We start from the raw sequence: 17824 nt of genomic DNA, 5'->3' as shown, positions 1-17824 counted from the left end.
GTGTCGAGCGGCGGCATATCTCCCGGATCGGCATGGGAGTCCTGGTGGAGAGTGAAGCCGGATGATGAGGCCTGGGTAATTCCAGGTAACCACATCTAATATGGCTGTACGTCTCGTAAACAAAAAAGACGTGGTGGGCCGAGTAATATTGGTTTACTACCACTGATGAGACTATATGGTGCATTGTTTGCGCCAGCCTTGTTATGCTGGATCTTCTGTGCTGGTCATGGGTTCGTATGCCTGTGGCTCTTCTTCCTGGGGCACTTGTCGTATACCTACATCCGCTACACTTTAACTCCATTTCCACACTTTTTACACAACGCCGGGTCTTCGCTGGTGGGACTGAGGGAGAGTGGTGACTGCCAGATGGCCTGAGCATGGTGCCTTTCTCTGGAAATGGAAGGACTGCTGTGCTGGTTTTAACCCTTTCCAGATTTCAGTTTTCGCAAAAAAAAGGGCAGTGCTGATCTTTTCTGGTCATTATGTCACTAAAAAGATACCACAATGAAGAACGTCAATGAAAAATACAGTGTGGTCGCCATCAAAAAAGGAGACTTGCTCTTAAATGCTAGAGCAGTTGAGAATGCCGCAGAATTTTTCCAACATGTTAGACAGCCAGTAAAGCTGGCCAAATAAAGCTGGTTACTATTGCACGGAAAACGACGCTTGCAGTGTAAGACCTGGACAGTATCGTTTAAGATGGATAAGTCAAGGAATTTTTTGAAAAAGTCATCGGAATCTACAATTAAGACTTAAAGGTTTAATTCCTAGGAGTAAGCCCTCAAGGACTAAAGATGGCACTAGAAACACTCGAAGTAACGGCTGCAAAGACGGTAGAGCTCGTAGGCAAGATCAAAGTTGAATTTGTCTTCTGCCGTGTGAATAGGAGGCTGACCGTGACTAGATGATTCCGATACCTGAGGTATGGACGTGTCTAGCTTGAATGTGAAGAAGTAGATAGACGAAGCTATACTTCCGGTCTGACAGCTGTAATAATCGAAAAACGTATTGTGAGTCTATAAATCAGCCTGCCATGGTTTGCCAGGTTTCTCCTATTACTCGTAATCTTCATATAATCATTTTGTATGCACACAAAAGTGTACAATCAGTCATCTATAAAAACTAACTAATTGAATTAAGGTATGAAAAAAATTATTCTTTCACGCATCTAACCATTGTAGTCATACAAATATCGTTGTCTGACCAAGTTTGACTTGTTCTACTTGAAAAAAAAATCGTGCTTTACGCGATGCAATTTATGATAAAAATACTATTATATCAATTAATTAACGTTAATATTCCTTTCTTAAAAATGGTTCACAAAAAATTAGACTTTTTTCGTAACATTACAAAATTCATGGGTTTCGTATAAAAATCCACTAAAATGGCCTTAAAAAAAGGCAAACGCCCATTACATTTGTTTTCCAAAGCTCTTCGTTTTCGTGCATCCTCTTTTGACTCTGATTTATTGACCTCTTGAGTGTCGTGGTATGTAAATAAAAAAATTTATTATCACGCATATATTTTTGTCAAAACCCATTTCATACGAGCTGTTCTGTGTCTCTCCAACGAAATAAAAACCCTGAGAGTACGATAAGTTTACAAAAAACCAGAATTTTCAAATAAATGTGGAGGGCGTGAATTCTTTTGGCTCTTTTTGATTCACATATACAGCACATGCGTGGCATATACATGATTTTCAATGTGACGCGATTTAAAGAGTATATTGAAATTAGGATAGCGCGTACCGTGCAATTTGTTCCGAGCAAACTCTAATTAGGATAAGTGTGTGTTGGTAATGAATAGCTTTGATTGATGCATAAGGAAAATTAATCGGATTCATACTAAAAGCCGGAAATTTTTTGAATAATTAGAAGTTAGTGTTGAAACTGTGCTGATAAACAAAAATAATTTTGACGTTATAGAATGATTCGTAAGGTTTTTAAGACCCACCTTTCTAAATTTTAATGTCCAAAATGGCAGATTGGCGTTGTAAAAATCCTTCATAGCCTGAGGATTAGGATCATTTCGTTCCAGGCGCTTTTGTTTTTTTTTTTTTTAAGTCAAAGGGTGAAATTTTTTTATGTCACCCATTGAATAAAAGGGCTTTCAAGCAATCAAGGGATGAGCTACTTCAAAGGGTGGCTCGTGTGTTTCAAGTCCTTGTTTTTCTTCTGGACTACGCGACGATCGAACAGTGTTTGCCTCTGAGCAGACGACTGAGAGTGACTGTCAAATTTAATTGCAAGGATCCATACTAATGGGGCTTTAGTGGTGCTGAATTTGTCAAAGTATATATATGCTAGCTGTTGAAATTATTGATAGCTTGCCGGTGCTTTCTTTTTTAATTTACATAGATTATAAAAATGGCAATCATGTGGATGGTCTAGAAGTAAGAAATAACTCTCTTCTAGGACTATAAATTAGTGCTATTTCCGTAAATGAGGGTATTTTTACTGTTTTTGAGAAAATTGAAGAGAAAATCTTATACTGCTTAGCACGATAAGTTTTACTTTTTTTACATTTAAAATAATAATATTTTTTGTTCAATGATGTAACATTACAAGCTTTTTTTAGAAGGGAAAAGTTTAAATTGGTGTATTTTTTACTGCTGCAAGGTGATTTTAACTAATGTTACGGTATAAATAGTGGGATTTCTTGTAACGTGGTGAGACACCATTGACTTGTACTTTTAGATCAGTAATTTTTGAGTGTCATTTTTCTCGGTGAGCTTTTGCAATTTCCGCAGATATTAAATAAAGAATTTTACGATCGAAATCGTGCCAGAACGAAGTAAAAATAAAATATCATTTCAAATATACCAACCTTATTTTTAAGAACTGTGCTGCGACCCAGAAACAGCGCAAATGAAAAATCAATGATTCGAAAAAAAAAGGAATTAGGAGGGTTTCGTCGAGGTACCTCGAAGATTTCTATTAAATATTTCATTCTTATCCGGCTAAGGGGGTGGGTCAGCAGACTCAGTGTCCCCAACGCCTCCGAGGAACTATACGTATACTGACTCGCTCACCAGCTCTTCCGGATAAAGCGTTTAACGACTCGGGCGAAAAAGCGGGAAAGCTCTGCGTAATTGCCGACCAGTCTACGAGATAGTCTGGCGTTTAACAAAGGGAAAAAAGGAGGTAGAACATTAGAGAATGGAGGAACGGGGAGCCAGGGAGAAGATGACCGAGATGAAAAAAGACGATAACGACGAGGGAAAAAAAAAAGAGTTTGTGTGTGTATGTGTATGTTTGAGCGAGACAAAGGAATGCAGGAAATGGAACTGGCTGTGATTTGACTGATGACTAGTTTGTGGGAACAATGTGATGCGTTTATTTAAGGTTTTTGTGAAATGAGAAACTTTGATTTTTCAATGGTTGATATGCTTTGGTTTTGTTTGAGTAGACGAATCAACGCATCTTATTGCTTACAAATTTACAGTTCTGACTAAGAAGCTCAATGTCCGTTCCCTAAGATGCCTAACTTTGAGCTGTGGTATTTACACTTTTCTTAAAATTCTACAGTTAGCATGTCTAAATTTTTTTAAATTGTTTTACTTTTCGTGAGCTATTTTTAGTTTGTAGTATGAAATATTAAATATAAAGTAAGGGAAACCTTTTAATGAGTACAAAAAGTTAAGTAACTTATCGTAAATTATTTATGTGTCTCACTATAGTCACGACACGAACAAAAACTACTAAGGATAGACTTTGTTGAAAGGATGACAATGTTGATAGTATTCTAGTGGCATGCACATAAATATAAGCTTTATTGAATATTATGCAGTTGTAAAGTAATCAACCATTTTTAAATAAGTACGTATAACATTGGGTTAAATTTTCTGTTATAAATTTTCGCTGAACTTAGACTTGTTGTCCAACATGTTAGGCCACTATCTAGAATAAAGATTATGTAGTTGTGGAGTATTCAGTTATTCTTGCATTAGTACATGAAACGTTAAATTAAATTCTCTGATATTATACATTTTTACTAAACTTAGATTTGTTAACCAACACGTTAGGCCATAATATAGAGGCCAAATGTCTGGAGCTACTTCAAAAAAATTTTCTCATCTTAGCATCTTATCTGAATGGTGAAATCGCTACAGAGTATCAAATGATAACAAAAACTTAGAAATTTAATTAGTGTTTAAGAATAATTTTTGAAAAAATCATAGTAACTAAAGATACAACCATAATTTTCACTGTTCCTTCCAGAAGAATGACTTATCATTGATCTCCGATTCACTACTGTCAAATTAAACCATTTCACACCTTTTGTAGTGGACAGTCTTTAATTTATTAGATCTAAGATTTCAGTGTCCCACTATAATGACACAACGAATGAAAACTGTTAAGAATAGCCCCTGCTAAAGAAATTATTGCGTTGATAGATTTCCAGTGGCGTGCACATAAACGTAAGCTTTACTAAATATTATGCCATTGTAAGGTAATCAATCGTTTTTAAATGAGTACATTAAACGTTGGGTTAAATTTTCTGACGTTGAACATATCTGCTAAACTTAGACTTGTTGTCCAACATGTTAGGCCACGTTTTATAGGTCAAACGTCTGGAGTCCTTGGAAACAATAAGTTGGTTGTCTTAGCATTATATTTGAATGGCTTAATCGTTACAAAGCGTAACAAAAAAACAAAAACTTAACGTTTCTATTATCTTGTACGATGAATTTTTGGAAAGATCACAATGTTCCATAGAAACTTTTAGTTATAACCACAATTTTCACTGTTACTTCCACAAGGATGTCTTATAATTGGTTTCCTATTTATTACTGTCGAATCAAACTATTTGACACGTTAAACAGATAACTCTCTTTAGGTCATGTGACCTAAGATTTTAGTCTTTCATTATAATCATACTGACATCATCATCGAAAGCTAGTTAGACTATTTCATGTTGAAATGATTAGTGTGCTTATAGTTTTCTAGTAAAGTGAGACTATTACGTATCCATTGCATAATTTTAGTGATGAAATAAGGATATTACTGATGAAAAACCGTAAGAAATAAGTGTAGTGATGAGCCTAACAAATTATTTTGGTTAAGAATTTCTAAAACTAATTATTTTGTACTATTTTGAGATCTAAAAAAAGTATGACTTTCAATAAACAAAATATAATTGTACATTAGTCAAGAAAGTTTCTTTTTCTATTGTAAATAATTTTAAAGAAAATGGTGCCACTTATAAGTCTTAATTTGCAAACTTGAGGCAACAATCATTTTTTTTTCTCTGAAATCTGTTCACTTTTCTTCATGGTTAATCCTTTAACTATCTTATATTCATCAACAACTTTGTTGTTCTGACGTTTTTCTATGCCTTCTAGATTTTTGCAAGAGTATTTTTTTCACTTATTTTTCTGTGACTATAGGCATCAAAACATACAAAGACTGTGCTTACGCCACCCTTAATGCAAAATCATCCCACAAAATGTTCAACCATCCAATCACTACTTTAACCTAAGAAGACTAGTTAGAGGAATTGAGTATCTTATATATTGCAAATACACCTTTACAAACTAAAGTGTTTAATATGGAAGGAAATAATTTGTGTGTGCGTATGTTTGCTACTATAGAGAAACAGATTAGCAACATAATAGATTATAATCGTCAACAAAGTCATTGTATCCATTTGTAGCATACATACTTAAAAATTACGATAAGTGATTCAGAAAGTAAGAAGCCTATGATCATTAGACTTCACTCTGCATGGGCTTTAACCAGGACCCAACTTGGCTACATAATTGAGTCATCTTATCCTTCGTGACCCAACCCGAGTATACTTCGTTACACGTGGCAAGCTCTTTTCTTAAGCTATCTCAATATAATGACATCCTATTATTGACGATAAAGTGTCATCTTATCGTTGAGTTCTAGAATAGAATGATTCTTGTAATTTATTTAAAAAAGATTGTATCGTTCAGATTTAATATTTTGACGAGTATTTATTTATTGTAAATTAAAAAATGTAACTTACCTTTTTTCAGTATAAATAAAAATCTTATTTTGTAAGTCTTCATTGTAATATATTGTAATAATCATTTTAAAAAATGTAATACCTCATTTGTTGAAGAGAAATTGTTTTTTAATAGATTATTTACGTTAGAATGCTGTTATTACTTTTATGAATTTTATAAAACAAAAATAAAATGGTATTTGGCTAGTACTTAATCTTTCAGTTTTAAACAAATATCACAGTAGAAATCGGAAAAATTACTGAAAAATTCATGAAATGTAGGTATTTTTGCATTTCAATAGTTATTTCAAAGGATATGAAGCCAACTAAAAAAAATATATATATTGTGTCATAAGCACGAAATATTTTATTATAAAATACAATATTTTCATCACATTGTGTCGTTGATTTTAAAGTGAATGCTGAACATGGTCTTAAATAAAGTTCCAACATGGTACTGAAATTTAATACAGAAGGCTGTTAGAGCGCGCTAGTATATTGACAATGGCTGTATTTTTCGTGAGGGTATAAATATTGAAAACATAAGAATTGTAAAATGTATTATTAATAATATAATCTATGTATAAGGAATTTTATTGTTATTATGACTAAAGCTTTTAAAAATAATGAATGGTTTTATTTTTGTTTCAGGTAAGTCCTCAATTTCCTGTGATAAATCAAAGACAACTTGGTTAATGTAAGTTGGAAATATTCATACGAATCTCAATGAAAAACTCTGATAATTATTTTTGACTTGGCTTTCATTTGATTATTCGAGCAATATTCATCAAACTATAATTATATTATTGTAATTACGGCAAAATGTTAATAATACCCACGGGCTCCTACATACGTGCTTTTACTAGTTGTCACTTTTCATCTCACATAAAGAATGCAAAATATGCTCATAGGGTCCAATTAAGGGAAAAATGTGTGCTGGGAACGAAATCAAGAACAAATGCTCGCTCAACCGAGGTGTAAAGGTACCGGCATGTCGACGACCCACCGGGTGTGGCACATCTCACTCTCAGCTATAGACGTACAGGAGTACAAAGCAATAGCACATAGATGCCTGTGTGTGTCCGTGACAGGTACAGTTTTATACATGTACAAGTGACATTCCTTGGTGGATTAATGAGAGTTCCAGCTATGCTTTGCCATACGTTTATACCTACCAACTCCCAGCCAACAAACTCCTTCATGATGCAAGGAAATTAATCAGACGTAATACTACCCCGTGTGCTACCTGTTGTCTGCGTCCGTGTTTGTAACGTCACTAATTTTAATTGACGAAGCATTCAAAGTATTTTTCGGGAACGCAAGCACCGAGCTTTGTGAATTTTGTTATTGCTTTTTGCTGTTGTCTCGAGTAAAATGCGTTTTATAGTTATAAAAATTTCTTCTTTTTTTTTTTTTAATACAACCAATACATGGGATTGCCTTATTTTGCTGACAAGAAAAAACTTGTAACTACTCATAAATATGCTTTTTCTTGATGTGAAACAAATTTTAAAATTAATATGTTGCTAGTCTAAGTAAGTTTCTTATGTTATCTTAATGTATTCTCGATTCTTTATTCATCAATGTAACGTCATTTGGTAATCATTTTCGAAACCATTTGGTTTGTTGACATTTTCGTACGCGTGGTCCTGTTTTATCAAGTAATTCTTGACGTTATCCTTTACAAGCTTACTAATCATTTCAGCTAATTGTGCAAACGATGGCATTAGAGTTAGTTCAGCCTACCAGCACCAGAGCACAACTTTGTGTCTTAAAAAACAATAAAAAGTGTAGTGTAATTTTTTAGGGACAAAGATATCAGAATTAAAAAGTACCAGCAACTGTCCTTCTCTTCCTTACATTGCTTGGTGGCTGCTCCAACCTGTACATCCATGCACAACTTTTTGATACGTGCCTAGGGCTTTTGCAAGAGTGAAAAACTCCCAAAGCACTACACCGAATGATCAAATGTCTGACTTTGTCAAAAAAGTTCCGTTTCTTATTGACTCGATAGACATCCAATTTATAGGTATCGGATCCTGGGTCTGTTCCTTGTAGTAGCCGTCTTTGTAAATCGTTTTGGCCAAACCAAAGTCGCAAATCTTTACAACGTAATCTTGTGCCAATAAGATGTTTCTTGCGGCCAAGTCAGCATGAAAAATCTACATGAATCTATGTATTCACATAAGGAAACTAGAAAGATATTAAAAGTACCTTTCTTCAGGACAGATACTCCATCCCATTAGCCACCTGATAAGCCCAAGAAATGAAGATTTGAGAGCATATCGGTCTAGGATTTTCTTCCTCATGTTTACCCTCGTAGCTGGAGTCTGAACCTAACTGAATATCAGTAGTTAAAAGCACCGTTCAGCTCGATCGAGTTTCAAGAGTCGATACTTGAAGCCGAGCTTGTAGGTGCCAGTAAGGAGTATATTCACCAGTCACCTAAAAAATATTTAAAATTCTCTCATGATTTATTCTTGACAATAAATTATTCACTTTTTAAAACTTTTTCATTTCCTTTTGAATTTATAATCTTCTTGAAGAATCTTTTTCTTTTTTTTTAAATGTATATCGACTTATTTAACGACCCAATCAATATCTGATCTTGAAAGTAATCTTACGTATTAATAAGTTATACATTTTTTTACTCTTAAAATTCATTTCTAATAGACACATTGATGTCACCACTACAGATGGATTGATTTGGTCGATGAATTTTTTTCGATGATATCTTAAACAGTCTTTCACATTCCCAAAATTGCGGATTTTCATGATAACTGTTAACTCATCTAAAACATTTTTCAACCTTGGAAAGATGAAGTTCACTTAAGTAGTCCTTTCTACAGGTACTAAGTATATCTTTATATTGAATCACATTTTCTTGTACATGCTCCAAGAATATTAACAACATGCAAGTGCTACCCCATGTGGACCATTGTCTTCACCTCACTTTCTAGCGCGCGGGTAAAAATTAATTACCGCATCCTCGTGAACCATTTTAACAGCTACAGTTGTAACAGGCTCTAGCATTAATTCCAAATTTTGCCTTCATCACAACGACAAAATTTCCAAATCCTAGTTTTTCTTCTTTTATTCCAAAATCACGTATAAATTTGTTAATTTTACGTATTCTTCTTCACGACAAATTCAATGTTCATTAACTAATGTTAGATTTTTCTTGAAAATTCTCATTTTTCGTCGTACGAAAGAAGTTATGCTTGATCGTCTTTTGTTAGTTCTGAATTTATGAGATTCATTACTCGTTGTATAAAGCGTGTCTCAATACCTTCCATATTCTGTTTTTTCTCAACTTTAAAATGTTATAATAAAAAGACCACATTTTATTAGTTTGGTAAAAAAAAAAGAATTCCTGCTTTTGGATCACGAAAAAAATAACAACTCATTTTACTTTTTTATGTCTCAGTTTTATGTAACAAAAGAAATAATAATGAGTATGAGCTAAGCTACTATTCCGACTTGAAGCGAACTATTTAAGGTCGATGTCCCAGTACTCGGTCATGTCCCAATAGTCGATTATCTGGCTGTTACTTTCACTATAAATTTTCAAAACATATATAAATCGGGTAGCTATTCAGAGACTAAGCAATTACTCTTTCAATAAAAGTTAATGTATAAACCCAATTGAAAATATAACGAAGGCCCATAAAAGAAAAAAAGTGACCAACTATTTGGACATTTCGTCTGCTTAAGTGAGCGAGTACTGTGACATCCACCTTACATAATACTTGACTTGTATTCAATTTTTTATACGATGAGCTCTGAGGTTAGAAGTCTGAAATTATGTATACTATGGATTGTTTCGTTTAATTGTAAGATAAAATTATAATAAAAAAGTTGGAAATGAAAATTTTTTCACCTGAGTATTATTTAATGATCCTGAGACTAACTTTAGTTATAAGAAAATCTCATCTAACTTAAGCTTTTAAAAAGATGTCACCTCATTTTGGAGCACCCTGTATTTTTTTCCCATGGATGGCACTACAATTTTCGAGTCCAAAGGGTGCAATGACCGTACGTTTGTGCTTGAGTGGAATATGTTTTGTTTTTGATTCTGAGCACGGCACGCACGTCCCAAGGTGCCAACGAGAAGCGCCAAAAAACCCATTCGTTAAAAGTCGAGAGCTAGAACGCGTGTAAGAAATGTCCCACAACGCTATCGGAGGATCTACTTTACATTACGAGCTTGTTCTTACATTTATTCGTCGATAGTGATGTAATGCGAGTCGAATATTTACGCAAAATTTCCACATATTCCACATAATATGATAAGTTGTTACAAGTACAAGTAAATGAAAAACTCCCTCCGTACGGTTTATACTCGACAGCCGTACCTCAAAAGGAGCTTGTAGCAAAAATCATAATGCACTAGAGAAAATTATACCTCAAAAGCGTCACAGCCATTTGAAAATCACTTCATCCTCGTCAAAGAAGACGACAGACAGATCAAAGCGAAAGAATAAATCAACTTGTGCAGCTTGAATGTTAAAAAGAAAAACACATAAATTAGGATACCCACGAAATGCATTGACGAGGAGAAGTAGTAGAAAAAAGACCCTACGTGCAGGGAAAAGCGGAAAACAGAGATACATAAGCATCGAGAGAGAGAGAGAGAGATATCGAGGTGGTGAAGAAAAGTGGCAAAAGGAAAAGGCAAAGCCGCAATAGGACGCCCTGGCGCGTCGAGCCATAGAAAACAGCCTCGCCCCCCCCCCCCTCTCCGCTAACTGCTATTGCAAATATATATGTATATACGTATAATGTATAATACCGCTGCTGCAGCTCGTGGAACACGTCCGCATTTCGGCTGAATAAGCTAATGCAATCAAACGGGTGAAAGCTCTACTTACAACTTTGCCCTGCCTGGCAACTCGGGGAAGGGGGAAGGGAGGGGATTGCTGGGCTTTCGCCATTTACCGCGAATTCGCTCTTTCTCCCTCTTCTTCGGCATCCACACTAGTGCATAGAGCGCTTGCACACGTATAGACACACGCTTGAATTTCTGAAGGAATAGCAGCGCCCGTCAGTCGTCCTGTACTCGCGCATTAGGGGCTTACTACCCCTCCCCCCTCACCACCCCAACGCCCACCCTCTCTGGAGACATTTTCTGTGTCCTTGTGTCTCTCGTTCCAGTGTCCGCTTTTTCGACTATTTCTACCGTGCAGGCTCTCTTTTGCCTCCCAATATACCGTGCATTAGTAGAAAATTTATTTTAAGATTCACTGACTGAAAATGAAGTCCTTGCAGAATGCACGTCTATACGTATGTGGAGTACTTTACGAGGTATGCTTACTTTTCGGTAATGTTAGCTTGTTGAAATATACTTTGAACGTAGATAATCTCCTATAATATTGGTACTGGTGATAAAAAGCGTAGTGACAGACCGTTTATTTACAATCAAGACACGAAGTTGACTACGATAGGTAATCGCGTTGTCGATGAGAACCGATATCCATGATCTTTTATGGAATTACAAGGTCAAACTATACTTTGGAAAAAAGAACCAGGTAACATATTTATTTCGAGAAGCTTTATTTCACGTGTCCTTGTGTTCATAGCTTGCGGGAAGCGTTATCCGGTTTTGTCAGCTATGGCTTATAATTTTTCTGTTTTTTCTTTTTAGGGATTGTGCAGATGAATCGTGTATATTCCACCGACTTTATTTTAATACAAGCTGCTTCGCTATGGGGGTGTTTTTGTTCGATTTTCAAGGCACGTGCAAGCACAACTGTGCTCGGAAATTTTCCTCGATCTTAAGAATCCGGGGTCTTCTCTTATGTGTACTTGATCTAGTTTTTGAATTTTTTTTTTTGGAGATTAATGAGTGAATGGGAATTTTTTTTCGATTATATCAAGTACGTATGGGCTCTTCATTTCCTACACGTATACTTATGGTTGTAAACACAAATATGTTACACCACATCTTCATTATTTTTAAATCTTAGTTTGTTCGTAGTATTTATAAACTTTTTTGTTCTAATTTTTTTAAGTACAGTAGTTATTCAAGGGGGTACCAAATTCCAAAGTAATCTAGTACCCATTCTAAAAGAAATATAATTATATCGATAAAAATGTTGGTACTTTCAAATAGTTGAACGAGAAATGACGTCCTGAAAACATACCTTTTTTTAATTTCTTAAGTGCCTTCAATGTGGCATGTGATCGAGCAAATGTTTTTAGAAACAAACATCTTGTAATTCTCCCATGTAATTCTATATTTTACATCAACTATTACTTTTGAACATGAGATTATGAAACAATTTTTTGGTGTAAGCCCCTATAATCTTATCACAAACGATTGTAACATTTAGTTCTTTATTTACGTCACATTATATCTAGACCATAGAAAGTATAATTTTTAATTGATATCTCTGATTGGTAACAAAAATTTTATCTTCAATGATAATTCACAGTCGTAGCGTGGAACATAAATTCCACGAAAAGCAAGCACTAACAATGCGCAACCCCAAGAGGCTAGTCTATTAACTTTCTACAACCGCAGCACACAATCGACTTCCCCTAAACGCGCGTGTATATATACAACAAACGCGCAACTCAGCCGAGTGTCACACGCGAAATCCTCACAGCCTTCCCACTCGTATGGCAACTCTCCAGTATCTCCTCTAAACCACGGCAGCCGTCAAATTAATAATTTGTATACGCCCACGCGCGTGCACACAAACAAACTCACGCGTGTCCTTTCGAGTTCAATTAGCCTTTTGGATACAGGAGGCTGCACCCGTTCGACTTTGGAAATTCGGTCAGCGGTTCTCTGTTCCCGGGAGCGTGAATGTACCACCAGCGTGTGTTACAAAGCTATACCACGTAATCGATGCCAACGTTGTATCAAAGCCACTGGAGTCACAGCTGGTGAAGTTTGTCCGGAACCAACAGAACTACTGCAACAGTTTCCATATATGCCACGTGTGAAAGCTCCCTCCGATTGTTTTCTGATGATTGCTCGAATGCTCAATTAGCTTGGACGTAAAAGCTTCGTGGGAGTTGCTTACATAGGTTCCAAGAGAATTGGATAAAGTGATGGAGTGCACCGATATACTAGTATTGGATTACTTCAAACTCTGCGGATGTACTCGTACGTATAATCAGGAATGTATGGTTATAGCTAAACTTCATGCACTTCCATTCCGTTAATGATTTTTTGAGTTTATTTCCATTTTATTTACAATTAAGTAAACAGTACAATTTCAGACTAGTGTTTAAGTTTACACAAAAAAAAAAAAACCCACGATAATATCACAAATATACAGAGATTATATACAAGAGCTCTGTTAGTTAGCTGGTACTAAATCATAAATTTTTTAATAAAAATCAATAACAGTAGACGTTCAGAAGTTGTACTTAGTAGACCTTCTCTCTTTAAATCATGACACTATACTTATTTGTACACAAACGTAGCTTTACAAAAAAAAAGGAAAAAAAGTCCACGCACGACAAAAAGCTGCAAGTGCCTTATGTGGAACTTTCCTCTTTCTTTTTCAAAGGAATACCTCTTGAGTGTCTTTTTCGGGAAAAGAGACCCCTTCCTGGGCAATCCAAGCTCTTGGTACACTCGCGAGCCAAGAGAAACCATCAAACGACGACGACGACGTACCTCCTCCTGTGTTTTCCTGTTTCACTCTTGTGCGCTTTCGAGATTTATCTCGGCCTTTTTTTACCATGGACTAAACACACCGTCTTTCTCGTATGTTATTTTCCTCGACATCTTGAGGATTTGCGGGGCTGAGCCCCAGATCGCTTGGCAAGCGTTTGCCAGCGCGGAACGATTACTAGCCCGTAGCCGGAAAATTATGTGACATCTACTCTGTGTCATACAATTTTCTACTGCATACACTCCCCACTGAGCTGCTACTATTATTTGGGTTTTCTAGGTCCACACAGCTGGACTTGGCTACGTATGCCATGTTGTATGTTATAGTTTTGCGAGGATGCAACGAAACATTTGTTTGGATGTATAACACACTGGAGGATTACTTGTCCACTGCTATTTCTGGTTGATGCTTAAATTGTAACATCGTTTTAGTTTTGAAGAACAATCATTAACATGGTAAAGTAGTTTTTTGATTTGTAATTTTATCACGTACTGATCTCCCACCATTGTAACTGAAACAATTACAATGTCCCTACTTTTTGCTGCTCTCATCATGTTGTTTCCAGTAACTAATCAAAAACATAATCTGGAATCGATGGTCGATTGACATTGCTAATTGCAACTTCAAAATGTAATTTATTTTACGGAATCTCAAAACGACAAATAAACAACGCAACCGCGTAAACGATACACCTAAGTAACTAAAGATTCTTCTTTCTACATGCAAATATATTGATACACCGTAAGCCTCTCGTTCGTTAGACAAACTATCTTGACTTGATTAACACCAGCGACTCACTTCTTTTTATGCTCCCCTTCAAATCCTCATAGAGTAACATCCAGAGTGATATCAAACTTGAATATCTAATCCGTTAAATTATTCAAGTCAGCAAAGAATCCTCTCGAAGCACCTAGGGCGAGCTCTCCTTTTTCAACACGTGGTCCGGTTTTTCTCTTAGGAAATCTAATAAAACAGCCCTGTGTATGAGAGCCAAATTTCTGTATTTACTGGAACCGGCTTTCCTGCTTAGCGATGTCTGCTTAGCTTGCCGATCCTGTCTTGGCTGTCTTAGCTGTAAGGAAGTTCTGAATCAACTCAGTCAAAAAATGAAGGTGGAATGCATAGCAGTACCGAAATTTCTCATAGAAAATACTTGCCCTATCCTTGAGTAAAGAAGAAATTCAATGTTCTCCGGCTTATATTTTTCCTGTTCGTTGCTTTTCGTCACTCGTTTGAGAAAAGTTTTGGATGTTATTAGAAGAAAACTGTCCTGTTAACAAAAAGTATGCTTAACAAGTTATACAAAAAAAAGAAAAAAGGTAATTTTCTACTTAGGTACCTTGAGATGCACATTGACAATAAATTTTGTTACATCAAGGCTAATGTGGATCTCATATAGGTTACATCATGCTACTTATATAAAATTATTGAACTATTATTCTAATAGCATAGTGGTCTTTAAAATATATTGTAACTATTGTTGTTCTGTTTGATATTTTTCATGCTACTAACTAACTGTACGTTGTATTGTGTTGTATTGGAATAGAAAAAAAAAGAGTATTTAATAATTATTTTAGTGTCATGTATCATGTGACATGCAAAAAATCTTGCGTAACATGAAATATGTTATGTTGTAGTTGAAATACATTGTCAGTATTTCAAAATAAAAGGCACCAACAAAATCGACTCATTACGAATGACTCAAGCACAAGAGAAAAATAAGTATTTGCCAATGTAATCTTCATTTCGTTTGAGGAATTTTTGAAACTTAAGCTCTTGGTTCCTCATTAAATTATCTTGCAAACGCATTAGGTGTTCTCTTTTTTTGATTATAGACAATTTCGATGGACTCTTCTAATCAATCTTTTAACTAACCTTTTGACCTTAAATAGTCATGTCTTATTTCGTGCACTGAAATATCGTTAAGTGGACTTGTCCGACGACTTCCTTTACGATCAGCTAAAAAATGCATGCTTAATCGAGAAACGAGGAAATGAGGAAACGGCTCGAATAATTTGCTTATACATTCCTGAGATTTCTTGAAGGTAAGTTGACGTAGAATAAGTAATTAACAATGAGAAAAGTAGGGCTTGTAAATGTATAGAAAACATCTTTTTCTGATGCATAACAAAAATTAGTAATTTAACAAAATATTCATCATTACTCTAGATTCAAGCACCTGAAAGATAAGTCAACAGCTCATCATCAATTTAAAGTCAATCCATAGTATTCTAGCCCAACTTTCATTACCAAGGAACCCTTTTCACCCAATCCATTTCTTATTCCAGTATCTCCTTTTCCTCGTAAATTAAACGCGCAGGTTAGTCAAGCCGTCTGTGCGTTACAATTATTCCAACAGCTAATTGTTTAAAAGCTCGGCAAACCACGCGTACATACTTCGGTGAGCTCGAGTGACATTATACTCGACAATGAATCCCCGTAAGAAGAAGAGATGGTGGGAAGAGGAAACGAAGAGGAGTGAAGGAAGTGACGATTCCTTGGATCAATATTGAATTATGAATTTACTATCAGTCCGTCTGGGGAGTTGAAGAAGGTAGCAACGTTGGTAGGGAATGTCGTCTGATGAGCGAGACAAAAAAGACGTCAGAGAAGGGAAGTTTTTGCTGGTCCCGAGAAAGGTGAGAAGACGGTGAATTTCTCTTTTTCTTCTCTACATATTTTCTTTGTTCGGTCTCGTTCTTTCTTGATTTTCTTCAGTCGTCACTCACTCTCTCCTAAATTATCCTGAATTATAAAGTCAAATTTTGAAAAGTTTCACGTAAAGTTTTGTTTGAGATTTAACGTTTCAAAGAATAACGTAGACATTTGTATTTTTATATGGAATTGGAAAATATCAGAATTTGACTTTATTAACTCGTTACTACTGAGATAAGTGGGCCCATGTCTGCTTATTTACATATTTTAGAGAATACTACATGTAAATTTCTTTTATTCGTGTCACTCCAGTTTTTATTGCAGAAACATTGTAATTGCATGTATCATAAGTTGACATCAGCTCATCGCATGTCCTATCAGTCTACGAAACACGAAAGGCAACTTTTGTGACTTCTTTCGTGCAGAAGTGTTTCAAATTGAAGTAAATTAAACATTAAATGCAATGAGATGATTAGACTTCTTCACTACTTTGGTCTTTTTTTTTAATTTTGGGCATTACTGAACCCTGAGCCGAAAAAAATAGGGCTGCCACCTAGTGTGCATCTGACCAGGATAAGCATAAGGGGTCCGTTGGTCCTGGTACTTACCCTGGTGACATGCACGCCACTAGGTACATACATAACTATTTTTTCGAAAATATAGGCTGAATAACGTTTGCAAAAAAACTTAAATCCAAAGTTGTTGGATTATTTCATAACAAGGATAGAATTTTTTCCACTGTAAATCCAAATCCAATAAGTGTTTTAAAATAAAATACTTAAATGTTTAATGTTTGTTATGGATTTCAAATACTTTTATTTGATTAAAAAATGCTTAGGCATTTATTTTTACAGTCAATTGTTAACATGCAGTGAAAAATCTTATACAAAACAAACAATGTTAATTAATCGGTCTATTTTCTCAATGTGGTTGTAGTATTAAAAATTTCATTCTTATATGTATAAAAAAACAATTTGTTAACTTTGGTTTTAACGCATTAATAATATCATATTATGTATTGTCATTTCAAATTATTTATTGTCACCGATACCTTCTATCAATTTTATATTATTTTTGACAAGAAGTACATCTCTATTGCAATAATACAGTTGATACTTCCATCAGTTGATATTTTTGTGTTAAATAGTAGAAACCTATCAAATAAGAGCGAGCTATTAAATCACTGTTATTTCTGCATTACACTAATGGATGCAGTTATGATATACAAACGTGCACATATACATTCCTCAGTTAGGACTCAATAGGGGTCTACGATATGAGTTTTAGTAATCACTCACAACTTTTCAACGTGGCTTGAGTGTGAGAATATTAAGTTAAAGAATAATAATTTCGATTATTTCCTACAAGCACCAATAAATTTATATTTGTTTATGTTATTCAAGTTGGTTTTATAAAACTTGATAGTGAAACAGCTAGTAGTTATGGGTCGAGGTTTAAAATTACAGAGAGGCCTTTCAGAAACTGGCAACACTTCAGCTGGTAGGTACTTTCACATTAATAATGATCAAATAGGAGAAATTTAATATAAGTCTTTATACTTTACT

The 17824-nt window shown here is 35.1% G+C and overlaps 1 long non-coding RNA gene across 1 annotated transcript in view; it reads left to right on the top strand.

Moving 5' to 3' along the window:
- LOC149375415 (uncharacterized) overlaps window positions 1–7335 on the top strand; it is a 31561-nt gene extending 24226 nt beyond the window's left edge. The window contains exons 4-5 of the long non-coding RNA XR_016292842.1: window positions 6625–6670; window positions 6885–7335. This is a non-coding gene — a long non-coding RNA (uncharacterized LOC149375415). The remainder of the gene's footprint in view (window positions 1–6624; window positions 6671–6884) is intronic.
- Window positions 7336–17824: the final 10489 nt, after the last annotated feature.

The sequence above is a fragment of the Copidosoma floridanum genome, unplaced genomic scaffold (genome assembly GCF_036245765.1).
Source record: "Copidosoma floridanum isolate Cflo_tuat_1 unplaced genomic scaffold, Cflo_Japanese_pri ptg000007l, whole genome shotgun sequence".
In the NCBI taxonomy this organism is placed as follows: Eukaryota; Metazoa; Arthropoda; class Insecta; order Hymenoptera; family Encyrtidae; genus Copidosoma; species Copidosoma floridanum.
The sequence above is the reverse complement of the archived record's forward strand: the minus strand, read 5'-3'. Positions and strand labels throughout refer to the sequence as shown.